We start from the raw sequence: 15,520 nt of genomic DNA on the forward strand, positions 1-15,520 counted from the left end.
TATACACTTCCAGGGCTGCTCAATTGCTGCCTCCACCATAAGCTTGTGGCGAACCCTCTGGCTTACATTTATTTCTCCTCCGTGAACCTGTCACAGCGTTTACTCTGAACCACACGCACCTCACTTCACCAGGCCTTACCTACCTACTCTCCGTGTGGCTGTAGTAACAAACCGCCTCACAGTGGGGGGCTTGAACAGCACAAACGTCCTTTCTCACAGTTCTGACAGCTAGAAATTTGAGCTCGATGTGCCAGCAGGGCTGGTTTCCTCTGAGGCCTCTTGCCTTGACTTGTAGGTGGCTGCCTTCTCCCTGTGTCTCCACATCGTCTTCCTCTGGACGTGTCTGTGTCCAAATTTCCCCTTCTTATAAGGGCATTAGTCATATTGGATTGAGGTACACCCTGATGATTTCATCCTAAGTTAATTACCTCTATGACTACTTATCTCCCAAATCAAGTCTCATTCTGAGGTGCTGAGGGTTAGGACTTCAACATATGAATTCTGGGGGGAGAACACAATTCCTCCTATAATAATTTCCTTGGGTGAATTGCTCAACAGCTCAGTTTCTTCACCTGCAAAATGGGGATAATAATAATGACTATCCTATAGTGCTTTTTGTAAAGATGAAATGCATTAATAATTGTACAGCAGTTAGTGTAAGGTCTGACAGATATTAATTATTCCATAAATACCAGTTACTTTAGTAATACTTAATGATTATTATTTATTAAATAAACCTTATTTAATAATTACACATATTAAAAAATTTTTAATGCATAAAATTGTTCTTATTAAAATCAGAACTAATAATAAAAGCACTGGGATAAAATTGTGGGTTTTGGAGCCATACAGATGTGGATTCCCAGCTCTAATACTGCTTGGTTTTTTGATGAGGAGCAAGTTATTCAGTCTGTTTATGTATCAGTTTTTTGATCTGTAAAATGAGATGTGAAATCACTACCTCATAGAACTGCATAAAGATTTATTGAGCTAATGTTTGAAAAACATATTAATCATTCAATAAATGGTGTTTCTATGAGATTAACAGCTAACACAGATGCTGTAAACACAGTGCTGAAAAGAAGAGAGAGACTCGCCCCTCCTTCATGTACTAGTCCAAGGGGAGTGAGCCAGGCTGAGAGCCCATCCCATGTCACAAGGTCAGTGGCATCCTTGGTCCCTTCCCTTGCTCCCTGATGTCCTCAGCTGCTGTCCTCATCTGCACCATTGTAGTGGGACTGCTGTGGGCTCCATGTGTCAGCCAGTGGGGAGGGGAGAGAGAGAATCTAGGGTAAGTGACTTTCCTTAAGCAAGCGACATACGTACAACTTCTCTCATCTTTGGTACAAACTTGATCACATGGCCATACCTAACTTCCAGGGAAGCCAAGAGCTACTGTCTCTAGCCTTGCAGCCATGCCAAGCCAGAGTTATCCTGTTATGCGAGAAGGAAAGAATGGATTTGGTGGGGCTGGGGTTGGTGGCTGCAATACCACAGTCTACAACAGTAGCTTTTGTATTATTTCTGTGTGGCTTACAAACGAAACTGACATGCCTCAATATCTTACCTCTAAAATTATATTATATAGCCCTTGAAGCCAATCACTTCCATTCCTCTCATTATGTTTAAAGAGCCAAGTCATAGTTGCATTTTTGCTTGTTGTTTTGTGAAATTCTTGGATTGGCTATAGGCATCAAACAACAGTACTAACATAGTTATATCTCAAAATCAGGTATCCTTTAATTTTTGAAAATGATATCTTCTAACTATGTTGCTTATAAATACAATTTTTCTAGTTTATTTCCATTACAAACTCTTAGAGGTATTCCTGGGAGAAGAAACCAATCTGATTAGTAAAGAAAAACTATGGCCTATGAAAGACTTTGGGAAAGGATGTGATGGATGTGAAAACTATTAATTCCTCGATTGATAGCAAGTAGGAATTGAATAACTGATATTCTATATAAAATTATTTTAAAAATAGTTCAGCAATAAAATGTAACAGGTACCCCCCTCTGTCCCTTGCACAGTGCTAGTATTTCCCTTAGGTTTATGTGTCTCTTTTTTCCATCTATGTCTCTCACCACAATTTGTCAATTTCTTCAACTCATTTTTCTGTACCTCCACTAAACTTTATTCTGTAGTCACCAAGATTTTACCATTCATCCTTTCATTCTTTTACTCTACTCTTTTCAGGTGATTTCATTCATTCTCATACTTTAATTTTTTGGATCCAGACTCATGTTCTGCATTGAATTCTAGCTTAAAATTTCCAAGCACCTATAGACACCTGCAGCTGGATGTGATAGAGCTAGTCCCAACACTGTGCTAAAGATGATACAGAACTAAAGGAAACTCTTGCAATCTATCATTGAGGAGCTTTCCATTACTCAAATCAGCTTTGGAAGCCGACAGACAGCAGTTGGGACTGGCGAGCACAAGGACAGCTACAGGCAGCAGCAGGGTGTCAGATGACAAAGTGGAAGCCAAGCAAGTCGTTGGTGCTAATTCTTCCCCTTGCTGTGCCTCTCATTTCCTTGACTGTAACTAGTTCTGGAAGGCAGCAGAGTCAGCATCTCCCTGCACAGCTCCCACACAGCCTCCCTGCTGGGGATGAGCAGCACATCATGGGGACATGAGGATGGAGCACTTGGCAGATTCACTTGTCTAGTGAATGATGAAACAGCTTCTGTTGCACACAACTGCAGATCCTTTAGTTGTCTGGATATGATGCAATGGGCAACAGGACCAATGAGGTATTTCCCCACATGCACTCTTCTCCCAATGCTTCCTTTATCATTTGATCATAATGAAATGTATGCTCTAAATTGTTGTCATGAAAGTATTTGCACATCATTCAGAACATTATTATAAAGCCAGGGGTATTTGATCGGCCTAGGCATTTTGGTTTCCAGAACTTAATATTTTTGACTTGGGAAAGAGAAGGCATTGAATCAGCTCTGGGTAAGTGTATGCAAATAACTGTTTTCAAAGCATCAGTGAACTGTGGCTCATGGGCATGGTTCAGATTTCAGCCTCAGGAGAAGGACATTTGGAAGAAAATCTTACACATAATGGAACTTTTACATCTTGGCTGGGATTGTCCCAGCTTTGCCAGAGCCTGGGCTGGTACTTCCTCTACCCCTCATGCTGTCTCTGGAAACCCAGCCTTTGCTATCAGGCTGTTGCCTGAATGTACTAGACGTAGGATGTTGGTGATGAATGTACAATTAAATAGTTACAGCTATCACTCAGTGAGACTTCATAGTGAAACACAGAACTTCATTGGAGTAAGCTGATGATAGAGCAGATCTGTGCAGGCTTGTGTGACTCTGATGGCCAGCCCCAGGGGTAGAGGAGAGGAGCCCTCATTTGATTTTGCCAGAAAAATTGTGGAAGAGAGACAGAGCAGAAGAAAAGGAAAGAACAAGCGTCCAGCAGTGGCTTAAAGTGTTTGTTTGGGGGGTTCTCCCCCGCCCCAAGAAGGCTTGAGGGAGGGGTGTGGGGGAATCCCTCCAGATGGTGGGAGGAAACCAGATAAATGTGTTACATCAAATCACCAAAATAAAGTGTCCCAAACACTCATTGACTTGTGCCAGATCCTAAGTCATGACATCACTGAAGAGACTGCTTGCTGTTCCTTTTCTTATTTAATTTAGAGACCTGGGGATTTCATTTGACACAATCCTGTTAGATATCAATAAAGCTTCCAAGTGCCATTGTAAATTTGCTCTTCCAAGAAAAGACTGCATCTTGTTTTTCTCCTGGATATTCTTCCAAAGATAGTTATTAAAAGGTGAACTTTGTATTTTCAGGGTTATATGTATAATTAGTCATATTAGAAAGGATGTCTTCACACTTTGAGATAAAATGATGTATTTCATCTGTGTATCTGCTATTACCTAGACTTCTCAGGGATCATTGTCAGCAATTTCTAAGCATCCTTTCCTGCTATTGCTAACAATTGTACATTTTTGTAATGCTTTTAAGCTCACAGAGCACACTTACCTAACACCTTAAATGTATTTTCTTCTCACTGGAAGATACTGCCGCATTTTATGGATCAGGAAACTAAGACTTCAGTGTCTTCTTCAAGAACTGGCTGCTACTGGGACAGACCCCAGGGCTCCTGGCATTAAACCTGCATTCTCTCTTCTATGCAGAGGGTTATTGTACAACCAATAAGTGTTATTCATGAATCATTTCTAAAATGTAATTTTATCCAGACCTTATCAAACAAGTTGCTGACCTGGAGAAAATGATAAGAGCTCCCTTTCTTTGATACAATAATAAAATAGACCAAAATGCAGCCCGCAGGAAGAAGCAGCATTCTGAGAATGCTGAGGCTGCAGCTTTGGTTGTGTGTTCCTCAGGGGGATGATTGCAGGACAACGGTGGCCGGGTGCAGCTAACACTGCCTGCCTCCTGCACTTCCGCTCCACGTGGTGCACAGAGCATAGGACTGGCTCTCCCTTTCCCTAGAACGGGCTGTCTTCCTTCCTGACGTTCTCTTATCTGAAAGCTGGTCATGGTGCAGGGAAGTCCAGCTCCCCTGCCGTTAAAACAACAGCCCTTTTGAAGCTGTGAAACCTTTTAGCTATTACCCAGTAGAACGCCACGCGGTAAACTGGGTGTGGCTCATCCCCTCTCCTGTCACCCGCAAAACTGCCTTTGCTGATTTCTTTTTGCCTTCAACACCGTTTATGACATTCAAATTAACGAGACAGCCCTCCTTTGAAAATGTTAGAGACAGCCCCATGATTTCATTTGCCTTGTTTAAGCACAAAACAATGACCTTTTCTTTTTTTGAATGACAGATTTTCTATATTCCTCCTAGACCATAGTCTTCAACCCACTTACTTCCATGTTGTCTGAGGGAGAAAAACTCATATGACTGACATGAGTAAAAGTGTTTGAAACCACGGTGCCTGGTCATTGATCCCTGGACTTTGGCAAGCTAACTTCTCCCTTGCTATTCTCGGAGTAACAAATGACTCACTGTCAGCTCAGTAATACAGGAGAACTCCTTCAGGGCCAGCAGCAGGAGAATTTCCTACCAGTTGTGTGGTCACCAAGGATAATTCAAGGCATTAGCTAAGCAAGGCCAGGCACTATCTTCCTGGAAACATCATTTCAGTATCAACTGTGCTGTTTCAGTTTCCAGCAAAAGTATGGGGTAATGTAGGAAAAATGCACATTTGTCTACTAGTTAGAGCACCTCTTGTTTTTCTGACTGTACTTGGCTCGGTTCCCCTAATTTGGTTCCTGTTTGCATAGGGCATGCCTCATGGTGAGCTGGAGGCCCAGACCTTACAGGGGTCTCCCCCACAGCTTTGGCCTTGTGGGCAGGACCCAGATTTATCTTCACCCTGGAAATTTCACTTTCTCCAGGACTTTGTGGTAGCTAATACATGTAAATACATTTACATCTGTATTTGAAATGCATGTTACAAAGCACTTTCAAGTTGCAAAATCCTTTACATCCTCATGAGAATTCTCTTACAAGCAAGGAGTATTATCTAGAGTCCATATGGAAAAATGGAGGACCCTAGGAGTAAATAATAAGATAAACTGGAATAAAGGGGACTTATTGCTACTATTAATTGAACACCTACTATCCTCCAGGCATGGTAATGGCAACTCTACTCACATTATCACTGATTTTGACCAACTGTGGCAGAGTATTTTGAGCCCCACTTTAGAGACAGTCTGATGCTAGGTTGCTCAGTTAGGTTGCTACTTGCCTCAGGCTACACAGAAAGCACAGAGCTGGAAACAAACCCAGGATCTTCTGGTCCCAAATACCAGGGTCTTTTTACCATATCATACTTACGTGATTTGCTTAAGGTACCTGAGATCTTACTGTAAGTCTAATTTGTTTTCCATAGCATCAAGATATTACTTTGTAATATAATCTACTTGCAGCTATTTTGAAATTCACTCTTGATTGTTATTCTCTTCTGTATTCCCTTTCTCATATACCTAGATTTCCCTATCTAAGAGTTTCCAATAAAAAACAATGTTTCTGAAGGTGGCTTGGTAACACTTCACGTTATAACCCATTCTCTCAAATCATGGCATTCTCAAAAGAAAAGCAAGTTTAATTACCTTTTTAAGAAAAATGAAATATTTACTAAACAGCACTTGTCAGATGTAAGGGGACTGAATTATGAAATATCATCCTAGGAAGGGATAGGGGTTTGGAATACACACACTACTATTAGTTGGGGCTCTTGTAATGAAGTTGAAAGTCAAATCCACATGTCTTCAGCAAACAGGCACTTACTAGCTCAGATTCCTGAAAGGTCTTCAGTAGATCTCAAGGAACAACTACATGTAGGGCTCTGTATTTCTCCACTTCTCACACATTTTCCACATCCTGTCTTTAGTCAGGTTCTCTTAAGGGAGAATTTATCAGTTCCCTAGGGCGGCCATAGCAAAGTGCCAAACATTGGGTCACTTAAACAACAGAAATCTGTATTGGCTCATAATTCTGGAGGCTGAAAGTCCAAAATCAGGCTTGGTTCCTTCTGAAGCTCTGAGGGAAGGATCTGTTCCAGGCTTCTTTTCCATGCGAGAGCATTCACTGAGGGAGCAGCATGGAGAAAGCCATGGAGTCGTGGAAAAGCATGGTATGCTTAAGAAATAGCCCGTGCAGTTAGAGTGCATATGTTGAGAAATTTCTCTTTCTCCAGGACTTTGTGGTAGCTAAGAGGATAACTCCAGTCTTATTTCTACTGAATCTGGGTCTGTAGTTCATTAGATTATTAATTATGGTTCTTCATTTTTTTGTTTGTTTGTTTCATGTAGCTATTGGTCCCCATCTACAGTAAATGGCTTCCATGGGCCTGAGAATTCTCTAGTTCTACGGAGAAACAGAGAATTAAAAAAGAGAAACAGAGAAAAATGAGTAGCTTTGGGTCTAATGGCTTCTTAAGGCTAAGTTTAGTTATCATACGATTACCCACAACTGTCTTAGCTGATTCTTAAGTTAATCAATATGTTTACCTTTGAAGTAAATCAATCCTGTTGAATATTTAACTTGGATCACTCCCCTCCCAAGTTACATGATTTTGTTGTCATTATTAATTTGGTTAATTTAGGGAGGGTCTGTAGGGTTTTCATTCAAACTCTCTCAATACTCATTTCTTTGGAAAATTTATTTATTTGGGCCATAAACTTGGACAAGGGAAGATGCTCGGCGCAAATTCTGTCTCCCAGCTTGCCTAGAGGCTGGTGATGCTTCTTTTCATCTGGTCTCTCAACATTTCCTTACTCTCTTTCACTAGCCATTCCTGGGAACCTATTATAAGGGCCTTAGGTTTTCCCACACCAAACCTGCTTTGGATGTAACATTTAAATTAGGCTCCATACAATCTATAAAGATTCTCCAATCTTCCTCATACTTTAAGCAATTCTTTTCTTTAATCCACTCATCCCTCAAGCTGTGTGTGTCCCTTTCCATCTTCCCCTCACTCTCTCTCACACCACCATGCCTTTATCTGCCTTCAGACCATCAGTTCACACCCTAACTTACCTGTCATTTGAATTGAACCCCTTTCTGGATTCTTATTTGTTCTCTAATTGATCTATAATCATCGTCAAATCTTATGAAGGAGTAGCAGAAACTCGGAAAAGTGGCTGAGAAAGATTAGAAGAGACAGTATGACATTGCGGAAAAGGCACAGCACTTAGGTTAGAAGACCTGAATTTGAAAGCCAACTCTTGGATTTGCCAATTTCCCTTGTTCTTTATATGCACCCACTGTATCCCCATATCAAATTACGGTTTTCTCTAACAGACCATATTGTTTCAAACTCCATGCCATTGCATGTGTACCCATCCCCATTAGCCTGAGATGCTCTTCTTCCGCACTTCCTTTCTGTGATCCAATAATCGGGCTCACTGCAGCTCATCCTTCTGCAGAGCACAGAGACCATGATAAACAATACTGTATTGCAGACTTGAAATTTGCTAAGAGAATTTATCTAAGTGTTCTCAGCACACAAAACATAATAACTATGTAAGGGGATGGATATACTAATTAGCTTCATTGTGGTAATTATTTCAAAATGTGTACATGTACCAAAACATTGTATTTTACACCTTAAAGATATACAATTTTTATTTGTCAGTTATACCACAATAAAGCTAGAAAAAAAGAATAAATTTCTGAGTATTTCTTAGATCTTCTGGCAGAATTCATCAACTCTACCATTAAGTTATCCAAAACCTTGTGCATACCTCCATATGGCATCTGATATATTGTACTGTGAGGTCTATTTATCTATTGTTTATTAAGTGTATTATTCTATTTTGGATTCACTGAGAACAATTACTTTGGCTTATATAGGTTTCCTTTGTACCCATCACAGGCACATACTTGATACTTGATATTTTTACTGAATGACTGGATCAATTAATATTTAATGTTGGGTAAGTCAAATAATATCCTCAGACAGGTTTATTGTATAGATCAACTGCATCAGTTACGGTGGAAACACTCGGTAAATTTGAAAGAGTAAATTTGTCTCCTTATAATCTCCAGTCACCCTATTTCTTATTTCTGTGAACATTCTTTTCCCAAATACTTTGTATTTATCACTCAAATGCCATTTACCTTACTATACCATGTAGATCATGTGTATTAGTTAACTATTGATGCATAACAAGGTAGCCCAAAACTTACTGGCTTAAAACAACAAACATTTATTCTTTCCCGGTTCCTGAGAATCAAAAATTCAGGCACCAGGCCTCTGCCTCAGGGCCTCTCAGAGGCTGCAGTTGGGGTGCTGCTGGGGGCTTCTCAAGGCTCATCTACAAGTTCACTCACCTGGCTATGGAAACCTCTAGTCTTTGCAGAGACATCAGTTCCTTGTCACATGGATTTCTCCACAGGGCCAGGTACAACATGGCAGCTTGCTTCCCTCTGAGCAAGTGCTCCAGAGAGAGTGATCTGGCAAGCAAGGTGAAAAGTTACAGTCTCCAGTCTTCCTATAATGTAATCTTGGGAGTGACATCTCATCACTTTTGCCATATTATATTTGTTAGAGGTGATCCAGCTCACACTCAAAAGGCTTCCACAGGGCGTGAGTATCAGGGGCAGGGCCACTGGGAGCATCTTAGAAGCTGCTTACCATAAACACACTACTTATTCTGATCCTTTTAGGACTTAGCCCTGGCTAGCATAAAGCAAGTTCTGCATAAGAGGTGCATACATTAAATAGCACATTGTCGCTGACAACACTGAGATAGGATAGGTGCTGCCATCCGGAAAAGTTTTCCAAAATGTGTCCCTGCCTCCCAGGGCCTGTGGTTTGCACTTCTGTGTAGGGCACCCTGATCTGCTGAGCAGAGCGGCAAGGTGGGGGGCTGTTAAGGAAGTCAGCTTAACCTCTCTAGGGCATTGCTCCAGTGACTTCCTGGCATTGTCTTGAATGGTGCAGTAATTGTATGTGGCAGGTGATCATTCACTTATTCATTCAGCAAAAATTAATTGAGCGCTTTCTGTATGCCAGGCCCTAGGGATCATGGGGTGAAGAAATGGAAGTCCTTGCTCTTGAGGAGCCTGCAGTAACTATTTTCCTTTTGGCCTTGAAATGGTTCCTCCATTAGTCTGGGAAAATGAAACCAGACTTTATTACTTCCTTGTTGCTAGGTCATGAAGGTCCTGGGGGAAATATCTGGAAAGATACTAGCTGATAGCAGGAGTATCTTTATTATCTGATACTTTCCTAACTCTCTTACCTTCTTCAAGTCTTTGCTCACCCGTTCAATAAGGCTAATCCTGTCCATCCTATTTAATAATGCAAATGGATTCCTCAACACCCACTCTAAATTCCCATTTATCACTCAAATCCCATTCACCCTGTGAATACTTCACTTGTTACTTTTATGCTCGTGTCTGACTCCTCTCTGATGGATTCTAAGTCCCACAAGGGAGGGGATCTTTATTGTCTTCTCTGCTGTATCCCCATAGCTTAGAACAGTGCCTGGCACATAGGTGGTGCTCAATAAATTTTGTTGACTGGATGAACTGAGTCCCCCAGTCAGGCTTCCTTTTTAGGCTCCACAGTGTATTTTGGGAACATTTTCTTGAAGGAATAGAGACGGAGAAAAACAATGGTTCTTTTAGCTAGAGCTATTGGTTCCAAAAAAGGGAATCAGATTTAATTTGTTCATGGGCACAAGAAGTGAGGGGTGATTAAGTAAATGCCAAGGTGGCCACTGCTGTCTGTGTGGCCATCCCTTTCTCCTGCTCAGGCTTCCCTCTGTGAGGCCTGCCTACAGCCTTGTGGTTGTTGCTCAGTGAGTCTGCGCATGCAGCCTGAGCAGGCAGGGTGTGAAAGCCTGGGGTGCCTAGTGATTTGGAGTGAGTTGTGTCTAATTGGAACAGAATCCGCAGCCCCTACTACTTATCCCCCAAAGAACGAGGAGATGCTGGGAAGCAACAATCGCGTTCACCAAGCAGTTCAAAAGGTTTAATGCTAAATTTTTTTCCAGACCTTGAAGATAATAGGAAGTGATTATGGGAACTGAAGTTACTCTGGCTGACCTCACCTTTTTGGTTTAACTTTGTTCTCACTTGTACCTTACTTGCTGGGCTCTTAATACATGACGGTTTTGAATTAAACACACAGTCCTCTAGCTGAATCCCTTAACATTTTGATGGGTAGGGAGCCATTACAAGTTTCACTTCATTACTGAATGAAGTTCACACACACATACACACACACACAGGCTGATGGAAAACAGACCCCTGCTTCTCTCCCACAGCAGCTCTTGTCTCTGCTGAGCCCACTTCAGAAGGAAGTAAAGAGTCATCAGTTTTGTTTCCTCATCTTCTCTCTCCTCCTCAGAGTCTCACTTCTGCTTTTTCCTCTCAGGCCTGCGTTGTCTGTCATTTATTTATTTCAGTTCATCTGTTTTTTCATTGGAAGTGGTATCAAGTCACAGGCAGATAATACCAAAGTGGAAGGACCTGTGGGGCCTGGATGCAAGGCTGGGATGGCCAACCCCACCTTAGCACAACTCAAGGTGTTTCTCTCTCCTTTGTCTTATCAAGGGGTCCCTTCTTTTATTTCTGTCATCTCTATTTATTTAATGCCAACCTCTCTTTCAAGTAATATCTAAAATAGTAACACCCCCAAAAATCATTTCCTAACTTTCCCCAATGAATATTTCCATTCTTTATGATTTTTAAAACTGAATTAAAGTTTATTCAGTGTTTATTCTATCCAGGCACTGTTCTAAAGCCACAAATCTTAACTCAGTTTTCTTCATTCAACTTATGAGGTAGGTATTATTATTTCTGCCACTTTCAGGATGAGGAAACAAAGGCACAGAAAAGCTAAGTAACTTGCCTTAAGTTACAAAACTATACTTGGCAGAGCTGGGGTTTAATCCTGACAGTCCATAGATATGAATCTTTAAGCTGCTATGTATGTGGTCTTCTTCCCCGCTGTTCTCTTTTCCTCTCTCCTTATTCTGCCCCTTTTCTCTTTCTTCCTTTCAATTAGCAAAGTTTTGTGTTATACCTAAGGATATAGCAGAACAAAGCAGGCGCCTCACGTAGGCATAGTGGGCAGGATGCACTAAACCAACAATGAGCAAACAGCACAAGTCAGCTGTGACTGAGCAAGGGAACTTCAGTGTGCTGTGACTTGCTCCTCCCTGAGCAAACCTCAGCATTTTAAAATTAACTCCATTTTTTTTTTTGCAACATGTTTGTTGCCAGAACACAAATGTTGTGAAAACCAGAATGGGAAGGGAGACTCCCATCAACATTTTCATTGTTGGACATGTAGATTTGGCAAATCTACCACTACTAGCCATTGATCTATAAAATAACCATTGAAAAATTAGAGAAGGAGGCTGCTGAGACAGGAAAAGGCTTCTTCACATGTGCATGGGTCTTGGGTAAACTGGAAGCTGAACGTGAGTGTGGTATCCCCACTGACATCTCCCTGTGGAAATTTGAGATCAGTAAGTATTACATGACCATTATTGATGGCCCAGGACACAGGACTTTATCCAACACATGAAGACAGGTCCATCTCAGGCTGATGTGCTGTCCTGATTGCTGCTGCTGGTGTTGGAGAACGTGAAGCAGGGATCTCCAAGAATGGGCAGGCCTGTGAGCATGCACATCTGGTCATATGCTGTGTGTGACACAGCTAATTCTTGGTGTTAACAAAATGGCTTCCACTGAGCCACCCTATAGCCAGAAGAGATATGAGGAAATCATTAAGGAGGTCAGCACTTACATTAAGCAAATTAGCTACAATCTGACACAGTAACATTTGTGCCAGTTTCTGATTGGAACAGTGACAACACGCTGGAACCAAGTGTTAATGTGACTTAATTCAAGGGATGCAAAGTCACCTGAAAAGATGGCATTGTCAGTGGAACCACGCTGCTTGAAACTCTGGATTGTATCCTGACACCAACTTGTCGACTGACAAGCCCTTGTGCCTGCCCCTTCAGGATGTCTACACAATTGGTGTTATTGGTACTGTCCCTACCGTCTGAGTGGAGGCTGGTGTTCTCAGTCCTGGCACAGTGCTCACCTTTGCCAAAGTCAATATTTCAACTGAAGTTAAGTCTGTTGAAATGCACCATAAAACTTTGAGTGAAGCTCTTCCTGGGGAGAATGTGGACTTCAGTGTCAAGAATGTGTCTGTCAAAGATGTTCATCATGGCAATACGGCTGGTGATAGTAAAAATGACCCACCAATGAAAGCTGCTGGCTTCACAGCTCAGGTGATTATCCTGAACCACCCAGGCCAAGCCAGTGCTGGCTGTTTACCTGTGCTGGATCATCACAGCGCACACTGTGTGCAAGTTTGCCGAGCTGAAGGAGACTGATCATTGTTCTGGGGCAAAGCTGGAAGGTGGCCCTAAGTTCATGAAATCTGGTGATGCTGTCATCATTGATATGGCTCCTGGGAGGTCCATGTGTGTTGCGAGCCTCTCTGACTGTCTTCCTCTGGGCTCTTTGTCTGTTCATGACCCGAGACAGACAGCTGCTGTGGGTGTCATCAGAGCAGTGGACAAGAAGGCTGCTGGAGCTGGCAGAGCCACCAAGTCTGCCCAGAAAGTGCAGAAGGCTACGTGAGGATTAGCCCCAATAGCTGGCACCCCAGTCTTAATCAGTGGTGGAAGACCAGTCTCAGAACTGTTTGTTTCCATTGGCCATTTAAGTTTCATACCAAAAGACTGGAAATGATAACAACGCATCGTAAAACCTTCAGAAGGAAAGGAGGATGTTTTGTGGGCCATTTTTGTGTGTGTGTGTGTGTGTGTGTGTGTGTGTGTGTGTGTGTGGCAGTTTTAAGTTATAAATTTTAAAAATCAAGTTGTTTAATGGAAACAACTTGACCAAAAATCTGTCTCATAATTTTGAGAACCATTAAAACAGAAGCTCAATGAGAAAAAAATAAATAAATAAAGTCAAATTAACTCCACTGTAGAACTTCACCATGTTGTTTTTAAAGCTGTTCTGTATTGCATACATATCTTCATGTGGGTTGAATTCCAAGAGGTATTGATTTCTTTTTCCTTTATACTCAGCAATATGGGCACACTGAATATCAGATAAGTGTGAGTTGGATCAGTGGACTGGTGGGTTGCTTCCTTCCATGCAGAACCTGCTAGTGGCACCTGGTCATCTGCAGGTTCCCGGGTCAGTCCTGGGGCTGGGCACATGGCTGATTCAGCACCTGGCTGGCTGGTCTGGGGGAGGCATGCAGGCCTCCATCCTCACAGTCAAGCATGAATCTGTAATATTTTGATATAAGTCTGAGCAGGGCCTAATGCTTGAGGGTGAGGTCACATGCAAAGAATTCATTATGTGGTTTTCATCAGGTAGAAAGGCCTGTGTGAGATACTCTTTTGAGCATGCTGACTTTTGGAACTTCCTTTAGGATTTTTTGAGTTCTTCAGCAGGTAAAGCAGGTCAGGTCAAGCTCTGAGAGAATCTGTGAGAAGCAGCACATTTTTTTTTAAACCCTTCAAAGCTGACTGGGGCTAAGAAATTATAGTAATTAGCAAGATGGCAACAATTTAGTTTCCAGAAGAAAGTAGGCTCTCCTGATGCCAGAAAAACAAAGTGAAAACCAAGTTCTCTCTTTGTGTAGTGCTGCCTTCTAAACTTGGGGAAAATTGTTGAAAAGGCATTAGTGTGCAATGGATGAGAGACTGACCACAAGAGGTCATCTGAACTTAAAAGCGAGGGCTGTGCTCATGGAGCCTGGAAGCCCTGCCTGCCTGAGCATTGCAGATGCTCTCCTCAACCCAGCTGACACCCTGTCAGTGTTTGGAACTGCTGCCAGACCCTGAAACCCTCAGACTATGGCCAGTCTTGGTCTGATTCTGTCCCTATTGGAGCTTCTCTGCAGGCACGTTCTGGGAATCTTCAATTTTCTTTCTTTAGGGAACAGTTTATGATTCTGTGCTCTGATGCGTATATGAGACCGTCCACATGTCAGTTGCTGGAGTTTGTGAAAAGGAAAAAGCTTGTAAAAAAATGTTTATACTCTCATATGACATTGACCTGGGTCCAGGAAATAACAAGTTTTCCAGAAAGAAGAGACTGCTTTCCACTTCAGTGGAAGTCATCCCACCTGCCTCTAAGCACTTCTGCCTCAGCCTGTGAAGCCCGTGTAGCCTCTGACAGCACACGTTTCTGGGCTACAGGCCAGAGACCTGGGTGCCATTCAACCACCAGAGAGGATGACTCATCCTTTCTTTTTTCTCCACTTGCAGCCTCTCACCCAAATCTGTGCAAGGGTAGCAGATTATGTCCATAAAGACCTCAGGTGGTCAAGACCCTCAGAATTCCATGGGGTTCCAAATGGATTTTACATTTCATTTACAAAGCTTCATCCACTAGCACATCAGTAAATCTAGCAAGGTCATATAACATTACAATTCTCTGTTTTCCCTCCTGGATTCTGAGAATTTCTTATTCAACTAGTCCCTCATTGTCAGGAGAGAGCCTGGCAGGAGGCATGCCTTTAATGACAATTTGTTTAATGAGTAAACCAGTAAGGAATGCTTTGTTTAAGAAATGGATATGTCTTTGATATACTTGCTAATTATAAAAGTCTGCAAGTTCATTGTAAATACAAAATAAGCAACTCATAAGTGTATAGAAATCCCTAATACAATATCCTCTCACAGAGAAGGATCTCTCCAAGTAGGTTTGTTCTCAGAGTATGCGACACAGAAAGAAGCAAGGAAAGAAAAGAAAAAGGAAAGGGGATTAAATTTTGTTCTATAATCTCTTTTTCATTCGATATATGATGTATACGGCCTATTTTCAAGTCACTACATAGGGATCTATATCTTCTTAAAAAGGGATCCTTTGCGTCTTAGTAAACCTTCGTATGTGTATGGTATGATTAAATTAACAAAGCCACTATTGTTGGACTCTAGATCGTTTCCAGTTTTTACAGTGATAAATAATGCTGTAACATTCTTGTTGATAAACACATTTTTGCACACTTGCCTGGTTATT

At 41.8% G+C, this 15,520-nt stretch overlaps 1 pseudogene; it reads left to right on the forward strand.

The window, feature by feature from the left end:
* Positions 1–11,761: 11,761 nt before the first annotated feature.
* Positions 11,762–13,117, forward strand: LOC118907147 (elongation factor 1-alpha 1-like; annotated as a pseudogene).
* The last annotated feature ends 2,403 nt before the right edge of the window (positions 13,118–15,520 follow it).

The sequence above is a fragment of the Manis pentadactyla genome, chromosome 5 (genome assembly GCF_030020395.1).
Source record: "Manis pentadactyla isolate mManPen7 chromosome 5, mManPen7.hap1, whole genome shotgun sequence".
NCBI lineage: Eukaryota > Metazoa > Chordata > Mammalia > Pholidota > Manidae > Manis > Manis pentadactyla.